Consider the following 11,089-nt stretch of genomic DNA (forward strand, 5'->3'; position numbering starts at 1 on the left):
ATTATCGTCAATTCGCTGTGGCAATGACGTCACTCTCAGTTTAGCATTTTCCATGTTTACTTTTAATTTTTTAACATAAACAATTAGGTTTTCTTTCACTAGTATCAACTTATTTTCCGCAGTGGAAGTGTTGTATGTAGAGATTGGCACAAAGGAGTTTCGAAAAATTTGGATGGTTGGTGCTAATTCAATAAATTTACGCTTAATTTGCACACTATTAACTGAAATTGTACAGTTTTGGTTTTCTGAACGTCTGAATATGATGCCTTTCGAGAAAATGTGCCAAAGAGATTTTTCTACACAGTCGTCTTCTTTTTTCTTGTTGAATGGCTGCAGCAGTCCTAAACAAATCTCGAACAGAGAATTTTGCATAATTTGAATGACTTCCGAGTCATTTTTTGTGGTCGACCTATTTTTACAAACTCCTTTCGGATGTTTTCGGTTCATTATAGCTGATAAAATTGAGATACTATATGAAACCCCTAAATATTTTATTGTCCGTAACTGTATGTGCTAAAACTATGAGGTTATGCATACGCTTTGGAACAAATATGTATTGTTAAGGCATTAGCTAAATGTGGTAATAAAAGAAGACCGCGAAAGTAAACAACGCAAGTAGCCTACAAAACCCAAAACAAAAAAAAACATATAAAAAAAAAAGCATTTTTTCTTGTGTGTGCTTATATGTGCCTTCATAAAAGCGTCGATTAAGTTACAAAAAAAATAATAATAATAAAAAAACTCACAAACGCTTTCAAATGAATTAAACCAGTAAGGCAGCACCAATCGTTAATCGAATATACGAATTTTGATAAGGCATTTTGATTTGAGGTTGAAATTTTGCTCGTTAGGCAAATTATCACAAATTTATAATCAAATATATCATCATAGTGTTATATACATATGTATGTATGCATGAATATGTGTGTGAGGTATGTGAACAAAAAAAGCGGTTTCGCCCAGATTTCGGGTTTAGGAGGGAAGCATTCGCTTAAAGCTACCTACAGCCATATAAACACACACACATGATTTACACTTTTTATGACTTGTCCACTTCGGAATGCTTGTGTTTGCATGTGTGTTTAGTTTTAATAAAAATTTCAAACTCATTAGATGGCAAACTAGCAAATGAACAGCAAAGATTAACAAAATTTTCAAGCAAAAGAGAAGCGGTAACAACTACACGCTGCTTGACACACTTTCGGTGGCGTTTGATAGACAAAACGCACAAATTATATCAAATTTACTTATCGATTTTTGGTGTTTAACAGCAGGTTTTAACAGAAAATTAAAAAAAGAAACTTACAAATCAAATAAAAAGTGTTAAATTAAAAATAGCTGATACCAAAGAAGCTGAAGAAAAAAATTAATAATAAAAATAAAAAAAATAAAAAATAAAAAAGTTACAAACAACAGTGTTAGGTTGAACACATCACTTCATATGAAGAAGTACATAAGTAGAGGTGAAAGAGTGTAGCGTAAAACAAGGAAGTGTTTCACAAACAGTCGAAACTATAAACGGCGCATAAAATAATAATAAAAACTACAACAATAAAAGCAAATTCAACGAAAAACCGGCAGCAGTGAACCGGCTTGAGCTCATCACACTCACCAACACAGCAATCGACCTTTCTACCCATCTCACTTATTATCTAATTCTTTAGCCGGTACCGAAGCAACGCAGAATAGCAAACGATAAGTGATTTTGTGTGTTCCCCGCTAACTTCGCACGCATTTTAGCGTGACTCCATTTGAAAGGTCCAGAAAATTCAGTTCGCCGTGTTATTCGCGCCCAAAATTTACAGCAGGGACAGCGAGGCAAGAAGTGGTGTGTGCAAGGCCAATAGGCCTGCAAGCCTGACCAGCGTGGTTTTGTTTTTCCTTATCGCACGGCGTTTGTGGGAAAAGGTAAATGGCTTTGAATAAATTTTATGGTGCCTATAATATCTGAGAGCCTTTTAATTACAGCCATATGTATAATATTTGTAGCTGATTTCGTACTTTTAAAGCATATTTCAGAATCAAACCGATAACAATTATTCATCTCACATTGGTTGTAAAATATTGGTATCGATAAATAAAAAAGTATCGATAAATTTTAACGCCAAATGAAGTTTTTTGTGCTTGATTTCGCTTTAAAATTTATTTTTAACCCTATTTTATATAATAATGTATCGATAACTTTTAAAACCAAAAGTTAGTTTTTTGTGGCTGATTTCGATTTACAGTATTTTTAAACTTATTTGTATAATCATATAATTTACATATGAGGAAGTTATCGGGTCATAGTATTTTTTAAGCCTACTTCACAGTCAAATCGATAACAATTTTTCATCTCCCATTTGGTTTATACATGATGTTATCGATATAAGAAAAAATATCGCTAATTTAGAGAGGAAAAATAGTTTTCGAATTAACGTCGAATTTCAGCCCATTTCAGAGATAAATGGATTGAAAATTTTCACACCTTATCTTATGAGAAAATTATTGATAATTTGTGGATCCAAATTAAGCTTTTTGTGGCTTATGTTGGTTCACAGTATTTATTAATGCTATGTCAGAGTCAAATCGATAAGAATTTTTCATTAAACTTTTGTCGTAAAATCATGTTATCGATAAATGAAAAAATAGAAAAATACCGCTAATTTTAAAGCGAAAATAAGTTTTTTTAGAGCTGATTTCCATTGACGGTATCTGTAAGCATACTTCGCAGTGAAATCGATAACAATTTTCATCTCCCTTTTAACTACAAAACCATGTTATCGATAAACGTAAAAATATCGCTAACATTTACAGTATGTTTTATCTAGTTTTAGAGTTTAATCGATAAAAATTTGTGTTACTCAGTTATAGATATGTAAGGAAATGTTATCGATAATATTTATAGGAAATAATTTTTTTATGTCTTATTTATAGAAACTTATTTATTAATTTTACAAATGATAGAAAGTTTTGAAAGCTAGACCTTAGATCATAGTCGAAATGGGCAAAGATTACCAGTCATTATATTTATTTACTTCAATAGAAAGTTATCGGAAATGATAGTTGGAACATGCCATTTTATATAACCTACTCCTACACTTTCTATACAACACCCGCAGCTACCGCCACATTCATACATTTTTGTCGAAATTCTACCTTTCAAGCAATCCTTCAAATTAAATTCAAATCCATTCATGTTTTCTGCAGCACTCAGCTTACGTTTCGCTTTCTTTTGCTATTTCGAGATTTGGCTATTTTTAGCTACTTTTTCGTAGGAGCTTTCGATTTCCTTAGCGTTTCTGTGCATCTCTTATTGACTTTCATGCTACGTGGATGTGTTGGATTACAAACATACATACACACGTACTAAGGGTTGTTTGATTAGTGTTTGGCTATTTTTAGAAGCGCGTCACTTGGACTTTTCAAGGGAGTGACAAATGGTGGGCGAAGGACATAAGCGTCTTTATTTATGTATAAATCTGTGCGGACAAGCTATAGCGCCATTTGTTAGTGGGCGTTTAGTAAGGAAATGCAAATGTATTGTGCCATATTGACGTTTGTGGGAGAGCTCTTGCTGATGTTATAATGTGGTGGCTGAAAATTGGCGTAAAATTGCGCATCTTCCTTCATATAAATGGTTCCGTAATCTTAAAGATTAGAAAACTTAATAAATGTAATTCAATCAAATCAAATTCTTCATCGTCAGTTCATAGCTGACAGAATGGTTAAAAGTTTAAAGAGTCAAAAAATCACAACAATAAATAGTCCCTTTATGATATTTATATGTTTGTTTGCCCCTTTTTTTTTACAGTTTTCACTTAATTTCAATAATCGCTTTCACTGCTGCCCCGCCACCAACCGCATCGCATGTCAATGAGCAATTCTTCATTTTGCTTTCAATTTGTTTCGTTTGCTCCTATTGGACGTTTTTATTACTTTTTTAGTGCTGCTTTTCTCATTCGCTAAGTGGCGGCATCGAAAAAGGGTCAAAAGAGCCTAACAGTCACGCCCCAATGCGGTTTGTACGCCACAGAAAGAAATATAAGCTTTTGATTGTAGGGAATATGACTCTTTTGGGCGATTTATTGTCCGTGTGTCTGCTTGTAATGTTACAATGTTGTGTGTGATTAAGCAAATTACATTTGAACTCTAAACTAAGCCACTAAAACTCTTTGAAGCCGCTCGGATTTAAATGTTATTAATAATACCTGTAGATTGGTTAGGTTCGAGGTATTTTATTTTTAGATTTTTCGGTTTATTAATGCGAATAAAACGAAGTTTGTAACACACAATAAGAAATGTCAGAGACTCTAGAAAGTTTATATATGAATGAGCGGCGTGACGAGCGGAGTCGATTTAGTCACAACCGTCTATATAATATGTCTGTCTGTTTGTATATAAGCGAACTAGTCTATCAGTTTATGAGATATCGTTCTGAAATTTTGTACACGTTCTTTTTTCCCCAAGAAGCTACTCATTTGTCGGAATTGCCGATATCGGTTCACTATAGCATCTGTGAACAAAAAATAGTAAGACTTTTTAACAGAAATTTCGCCCAAAAATCCTTTCTTGGAAATACTTTTTTCTATATTGGTATGACTTTCAGAGACATCTGAGCCAAAAGTCACATTAAAATAATCATTAGTGTTGATTATACGCTTGTCTCTCTGAAGTAGACTGAAATTATTCAAGAAAGAAGCTGCATTTAATTTTGGGAACGGAACAAATTTCTGGTGCCGAATTTTTTTTATCGTGATCAAGTGTTTTTGATTGGTACAAATTATTCAAAGAGGGTCGAGCACGCGTTGACGAGGAAGCACGTCCAAGACGGCCATTCACATTAAATGATGATCAACACATCAATAAAATAAAGGAATTGGTGCTTGAGAATTGACGATTAACACTCAAAGGTCTTAGTGGCATCGTTGGAATATCGCAAGGATCAGTGAAAACCATTTTGAAAGATCATTTTGGGCCTAAGGAGAGTGAAAGAACGGTTGATTCCTAAATTTCACTAAATTTTTTTCGAAAAACAGCGTCGCGTTAACGTCTGTGAAACATTGCTTTCCGACTACCAGGATGTCATGAAACGTATTATTACTGGCGATGAGTCTTGGATCTATGATTACAAGCATGAAATAGACGATCAATCGGTCGAATGTCATGGCAAAGTTGAACTGAAGCCGAAAACACACTTCAAAGCAGGTCAAAAATCAAGGTTATGTTGGCAGTGTTTTTGGTTGTCGAGGTCTGGTGCACTCCGAATTACTTATGACTGTCCCAACTGTCAGCAAAGAATACTATTTGAATGTTATGCGATCAAAATCAAGTTTGTGTAAGAAAAAAAAATTTATTTGACAGCATATCTTCACAAAATTTGGTATATACTATTGTCCAAAGCAACGCTACAATCTCTGAATGCATTTCTTAGATCAGGCCACTATAACATATACCTGCCATATAAACTGACCGATCCAAATCAAGCTCTTGTAAGGAAAACTCTTTTTGTATGACAAAATATGTTCACAACGTCATGTTTTTTCTTGTTTTTTTTTTATTCTCTAAGGAAAAAGTATTATCAGTGTTTCCTACTGGGAAAAAATGTATTTAACATGTTTAATATTTATATTTACACACGTAGTGATCGCAAGTGATCGCGCCTACTCTGCTCATAATCATTGCTGTGCTATTTACGTACATCCTTACATCTCTTCCTCTGACAACAATGACCCGCTATGATAATTAGCCACAATGACACATACGCACATTAAGTTAATAAAATAAAACAAAGCAAAATCTTACTCATTCACACTCGGTTGACAATGCGGTTTCATCGATGGCTGTCGCTCAAGTGTGTGCTGCCCATTTATCGTTATGCATGCTGATTTGCGCTGACGTATGCTTTGTTGTTGTTATTATTATTGATAGCATTTTGTTTTACGCTTCGGCTGTGTTTGCATACCGCTGATGATTTCCCGTTGTTTATTGCATCATGTTTGGTTTTTGTTTTATATGAATATTGTTGTTGTTGCTTTCTGCAAGCATTCTTCTCTAATTCATAATGTAAATCGCATTCGCGTGGCACGCCTAAGAGCATGTGCTGCGGCTGTCCAGATTAGGAGTATAGTAGTCGAGGCGTATATTCGTATGTAATATATACATATGTATATTCATTATAGATTGCATTAGTGAATGGTGGGTGATAACATGCAGCTTTATAATTGCCTCAACTTTATTGTGATTTTATTAAGTAAATAAGAATGAATATGACATTTCATGTGAAAAGAACCTTGCCTACATTTTGGCGCATATAATGAGGTAAAACACCCAATATTGCAGTTTAGAATTTCCATACTTCATATATGTTGGCAACCTTTTATTTTCACAATGCAAATTGAGAGCAACGTAGTAAAAAGCTAGGCCGCCAGTCTAATGTGCTCACAATTGTAATGGATCAGCGATAGTTCCCGATTTATTTGGTGGCATCAAAAGAATTTTTTTTTTGCTATTTGGCGTTTTTGGGTATTATTTTCAATAATAAGAATTAAAATTAAGAATTAATTATATACATATTACTGTTGCCTACATTTAGGCTTTTGATTGATAACTGTGTTGAGTAAAAGCAAAATGGTTGCCTACATTTAGGATTTATGGTAATAATAAAGTGATAACGTGTACAAATTATCGACTAAATACATGCATTCAAGGAGCGTTCCAAAATAAACAGGACTTTTTGAATCTAGCGTCCCTTGGTGGCGTCATCTATATGTCGACTGATGCGTTAGAATCTGGAAATCTATCGAAACTGTGCGTGCATTCATCAAAAATCAGCCGAAATCATCATTGACATTCATGGAAATGGTATTGAACATCTCCAAAACATCGATTTATGGAATTTTGACCGAACATTTGGGCTTACGAATGGTGTGTGCACGGTTTGTTCCGCACAAATGGACAGACGACCAAAAATTGCTCAGTATCCAACATTCGAAGGACATGATTTTGACCGATTATTTGGGCAAAAATCACATTTTAACTATTAAGCACTGCCCTTATTCACCTGATAAGGTACCGTGCGACTTCTTCCTTTTCGGAAAAATGTATTTGCCCATGAAAGGAAAGCGTTATTCAGACGTAGAGGCCATTCAAAAGGCTTGCATCGGCCAACGAGCTAAAACACTCGTTTAACATGCTTTTGGACCTTGCAAAAAAGTGTATTGAAGCAGAAGGAGACTATTTTCAATAAAATAAATTGATTTTTCCGCAATTTTTGCATTTGTTCTGTTTATTTATTTATTTATTTTTTTTTTTTTTGTAATTCCTGTTTGCTTTGAAACACACCTTGTATATAAAATATGATTATTTTATTGATTGCCAGCGAAATATAATTTAAAAAAATATTTTTGGATTATTTCTATATTTAGGGGCTCCTAAATGTAGGCAAACATGTTTTGGAAAGTCACAAATCTTTTATATTATAATCGTGTTCCAAGGTGAAAAATATTATATAAACGCCTATCACTCTCTTTCTCTCTCTCTCTCTCTCTCCCTCCACAACGTATTTCACGTTCATTGCTCCCAGTTGCTTTCTTACTTGCGTGCTTTCTTTTAACAATTTATTTAATATTTCTATTGCTCTCAAATCAGTTACAAACTTTGCGCTCTCTTTACTTTCTTCACATTTCATAATATATTAACTAATAATTTTTATAGGTTGCTAACTTTTAGCGCCACTTACCCTGCTCTTCGCTGCTGTTTTACATTTGCATTTCAAGTGTATTTAATCGGTCATTGCCGGTTGGCAGGCGTCGGCCGCGACCTTCAACCGAAGTGCACCGTTTTCAGCAAAAAAAAAAAAAAAGGTTGAAATTAATACAGTGAGCAATGTGTGCAAATACCTCTATACATACATATGTCCATGTATGTGTGTGTGTGCTATCTATAGGCAAATTTAGTGTGCTAAAACATTTGCATGTGTTTGTGTGTGTGTGTGGCGCAGAAAACAGAGGTGGTGACAGCCTAATGCAATGCCTTCGAGCAATTTGCTACACGTTTTTCAAACTGTTTATACAAATCTATATGATTTTGACTGAATTAAAAATATTTGAAAAAAATGTGGTTTTGTTAGCTCACCTTTAAATTTTTGTTCGTAAGAAATTATCTTTGATGTTTCAATTAAGAATAGCAATGATTTTGCTTGTAATCGGGAAGTTAAATGGAGCATTTGCTTACAGACATATCGTCACATAAAATGCAAAAACATATAACATTACTTTTTATAATTTTACGGGCGAGGGAAAAACGATGTAATTGAAACCACTCATAAAAAATAGAGTTTTGGTTACAAAATGGTTATACATTGGTTATAAAATGGTTATATTTTCGTTATAAAATGATTATATATTGGTTATGTAATGGTCATATAATTGTCGTTTAACGGTAAATAACGGTTCTCCGGTGAAAAATTTAACTCTAAAATTATCTAATATTTATTGACCCTCTTTTAACTTTTTTTTACATTTATTTATCCATTTGTTATATATGACTTATTTACTTATAAAGCTCTTAGATAGACAATCTTTAAATTCTTCACTCTAACCTTTACCCAAATGTTCACTTTTTCGCTTTTCAGTACCATTACTTATCAACAAGCCCATACATATACTATATATGGGTCTGATGATCGATAAGATAATGTCAGCATATTTTTAGACTGTTCTGCTTTAATGTCTGAAGCCTGATGTGAAGATGTGTGAAGAAACATATACAGACACATGCGACAATTAACAGTTAATTTGATGAGATTAAAAGTACTAGCTGTTGTTGTTATATTGCATTAGTACATTACATATGTACGTCAAGGCTATAGCTTGTTAGCTTTTCACATACATACATACAGACACAAATGTAAATAGCAGTAGATTTTTGTGTTTGATATATGATACAAATGTGTGCAGCACATTCGGCAGTTAGACATAAATATCTTTTGTACAAAAGTGTTTTTATTGTAAAGCATGATCCATTTCAAGGATCCTTACTTTTTTAAAGAAAGAAACTCAGAAACTTCAAATTTAATAGGGAATGTTTATTGTCATACGAAAGAACATTATTTGGCATTTATTTTTGGAGGATTATCTTATTCAAATGTTGACTGCGGCTACATGCCAGATGGCATGATCATCCGTTGAGTCCAATTTTCGATGACTCGTTCGAACATTTCGACTAGTAACTGCCAAATGACAAGCATGATGTTTTGCTCCAAGGCCTGGATCGAAGCGGGATTATCCTCATAGACTTTAGACTTTACATATTCACGCAGGAAAAAATCTGACGGTGCGATATCACACGATCTTGGTGGCCACCCGACCGACTGAAAACGTGAAATTATCTGCTCCCGAAGTGTTCTCTCAATAAATTCATTGACTCTAAGTCGCCGACGCAAGCTCACAGGCAATTATATGATTTAACAATTTTAAAGCAATTTTTTAGCCTTAAAAGAATTATTTCACTAAGCTAAAAATTAAAAATTCAAACAAAGGGCTTTGAACTTTATTGAAAGCTTTTACAGCAATTTTTTTAGCCTTAAAAGAATTATTTCACTAAGCTAAAAATTAAAAATTCAAACAAAGGGCTTTGAACTTTATTGAAAGCTTTTATAGTATATAATTTAACAATTTTAAAGGAAGTTTCAAGATTTGGGGACAAATGTTACATATACTATATTTGCTAAAGCTGCTTCAAATATAAGAAAATCGAAGCAAAAATTATGGAGCTTTAATGAATGCTTTTAAACGAAAATAATAAAATAATGCTATAAAGGACGAATTAAAAAATCCAAATTATAATTATATTATATAATTTGACAATTGTAAGAAAGCTTTTAAGACCTTAAACAAGTATCTTGTTGTTTTAGTAAAAGCTTTTATTTTATATAATTTAACAAGTTTAATAAATGAGTACGAACCTTAAACAAAAATACATAATTTATTCCTTAAAGCATGAATTAAAAAATGCAACTAAAATTTTGAAGCTTAAATGAAAGCTTTTTTATTATATAATTTAAAAATTTCAAAGAAAGCTTACATAACCTTAAGTAAAATATTTTATATATTCTAAAAAGCTTGGAGCTTTAATGAAAGCTTGTCATACAAAAAAATGAATTTAAATAATATATAAATGTAACGGCTTTTATTTACGCATGCAATTTTTATTTTTTCCATTGCAGGTAATTATTGATTTTCACTTCGAAACGTTATTATGACTCCAAATTTTAAATAAGAAAGTAAGTATTTTTTAAAAGTGAATGTGAATAAGTGAAATATAAGGGTTTAAATTATTGAAATAAGAGTTGCGTATATTGTTAGTGTTTTACGAAGAAGACAACAATATAACCAGTTGGAATTAATTGTAATTATTTTGGGATTATGTTGAAGCTCTGAGCTTTTTGAAGCTTTTATATATTAAATACTTAAGTGTTTTCCATAAGTTATAAATAAACATAATTTTATTATAAAAAGGTATAAAAGCTTTTGGTGAAAGCTTTTGGAAGGATCGATGAAAGCTCTAGAGCTTTTTATGTCGCTCCAATCTGTCTTGTTTTACCTAAATCAGATAAACATAATGTGTGTTGTCTATAACGCTTTTAACCACTTCGCTGGCACCCTGTATTATTCTGTCCAATATTGCCATCGGTACAGGCATACAAATATCCATCTGCTTGTATATACCTACAAATTGCAATATATTGTGCTAATAGAATCGATAATTAAAATCAATTTATATTGATTTAAGCGCAGAAATTCGTTACTTCACGCAAATTTAACTGTGTTGGAATGCTGAGCTGCCCAGCAGTCGAGCCAATAAAAATGAGATGGTCCGCAACGAATATTTGTGCAGCAATATTAAAAAAGGATGCTCCACAATGTCAAGAGTAAATATTTCGTGCGAATTCGTTTCACGTATTGGAATCGCTAGCAACATATGTACATATGTATATCACCTTTTACAGTTCAATTTTTTTTTTATTGTTCTTTCTCACTTTTTTCTAGTATTTAGGAATTTTACGTGGAGGTTTTTTTAATGAATGGTTACTGAAATTTATAGTTAA

The 11,089-nt window shown here is 32.8% G+C and overlaps 1 protein-coding gene across 2 annotated transcripts in view; it reads left to right on the plus strand.

Annotated features, from left to right (window-relative positions):
* The first annotated feature begins 1,366 nt into the window (after positions 1–1,366).
* Positions 1,367–11,089, plus strand: part of LOC108971693 (protein CREBRF homolog) — a 33,774-nt gene continuing 24,051 nt past the window's right edge. For both annotated transcript variants that reach the window (XM_018937940.1, XM_018937941.1), the window contains exon 1: positions 1,367–1,908. The gene's annotated coding sequence lies outside the window, so the exon portion shown is untranslated. The remainder of the gene's footprint in view (positions 1,909–11,089) is intronic.

Source organism: Bactrocera latifrons, unplaced genomic scaffold (assembly GCF_001853355.1).
Source record: "Bactrocera latifrons isolate USDA-ARS-PBARC rearing strain unplaced genomic scaffold, ASM185335v1 scaffold_351, whole genome shotgun sequence".
In the NCBI taxonomy this organism is placed as follows: domain Eukaryota; kingdom Metazoa; phylum Arthropoda; class Insecta; order Diptera; family Tephritidae; genus Bactrocera; species Bactrocera latifrons.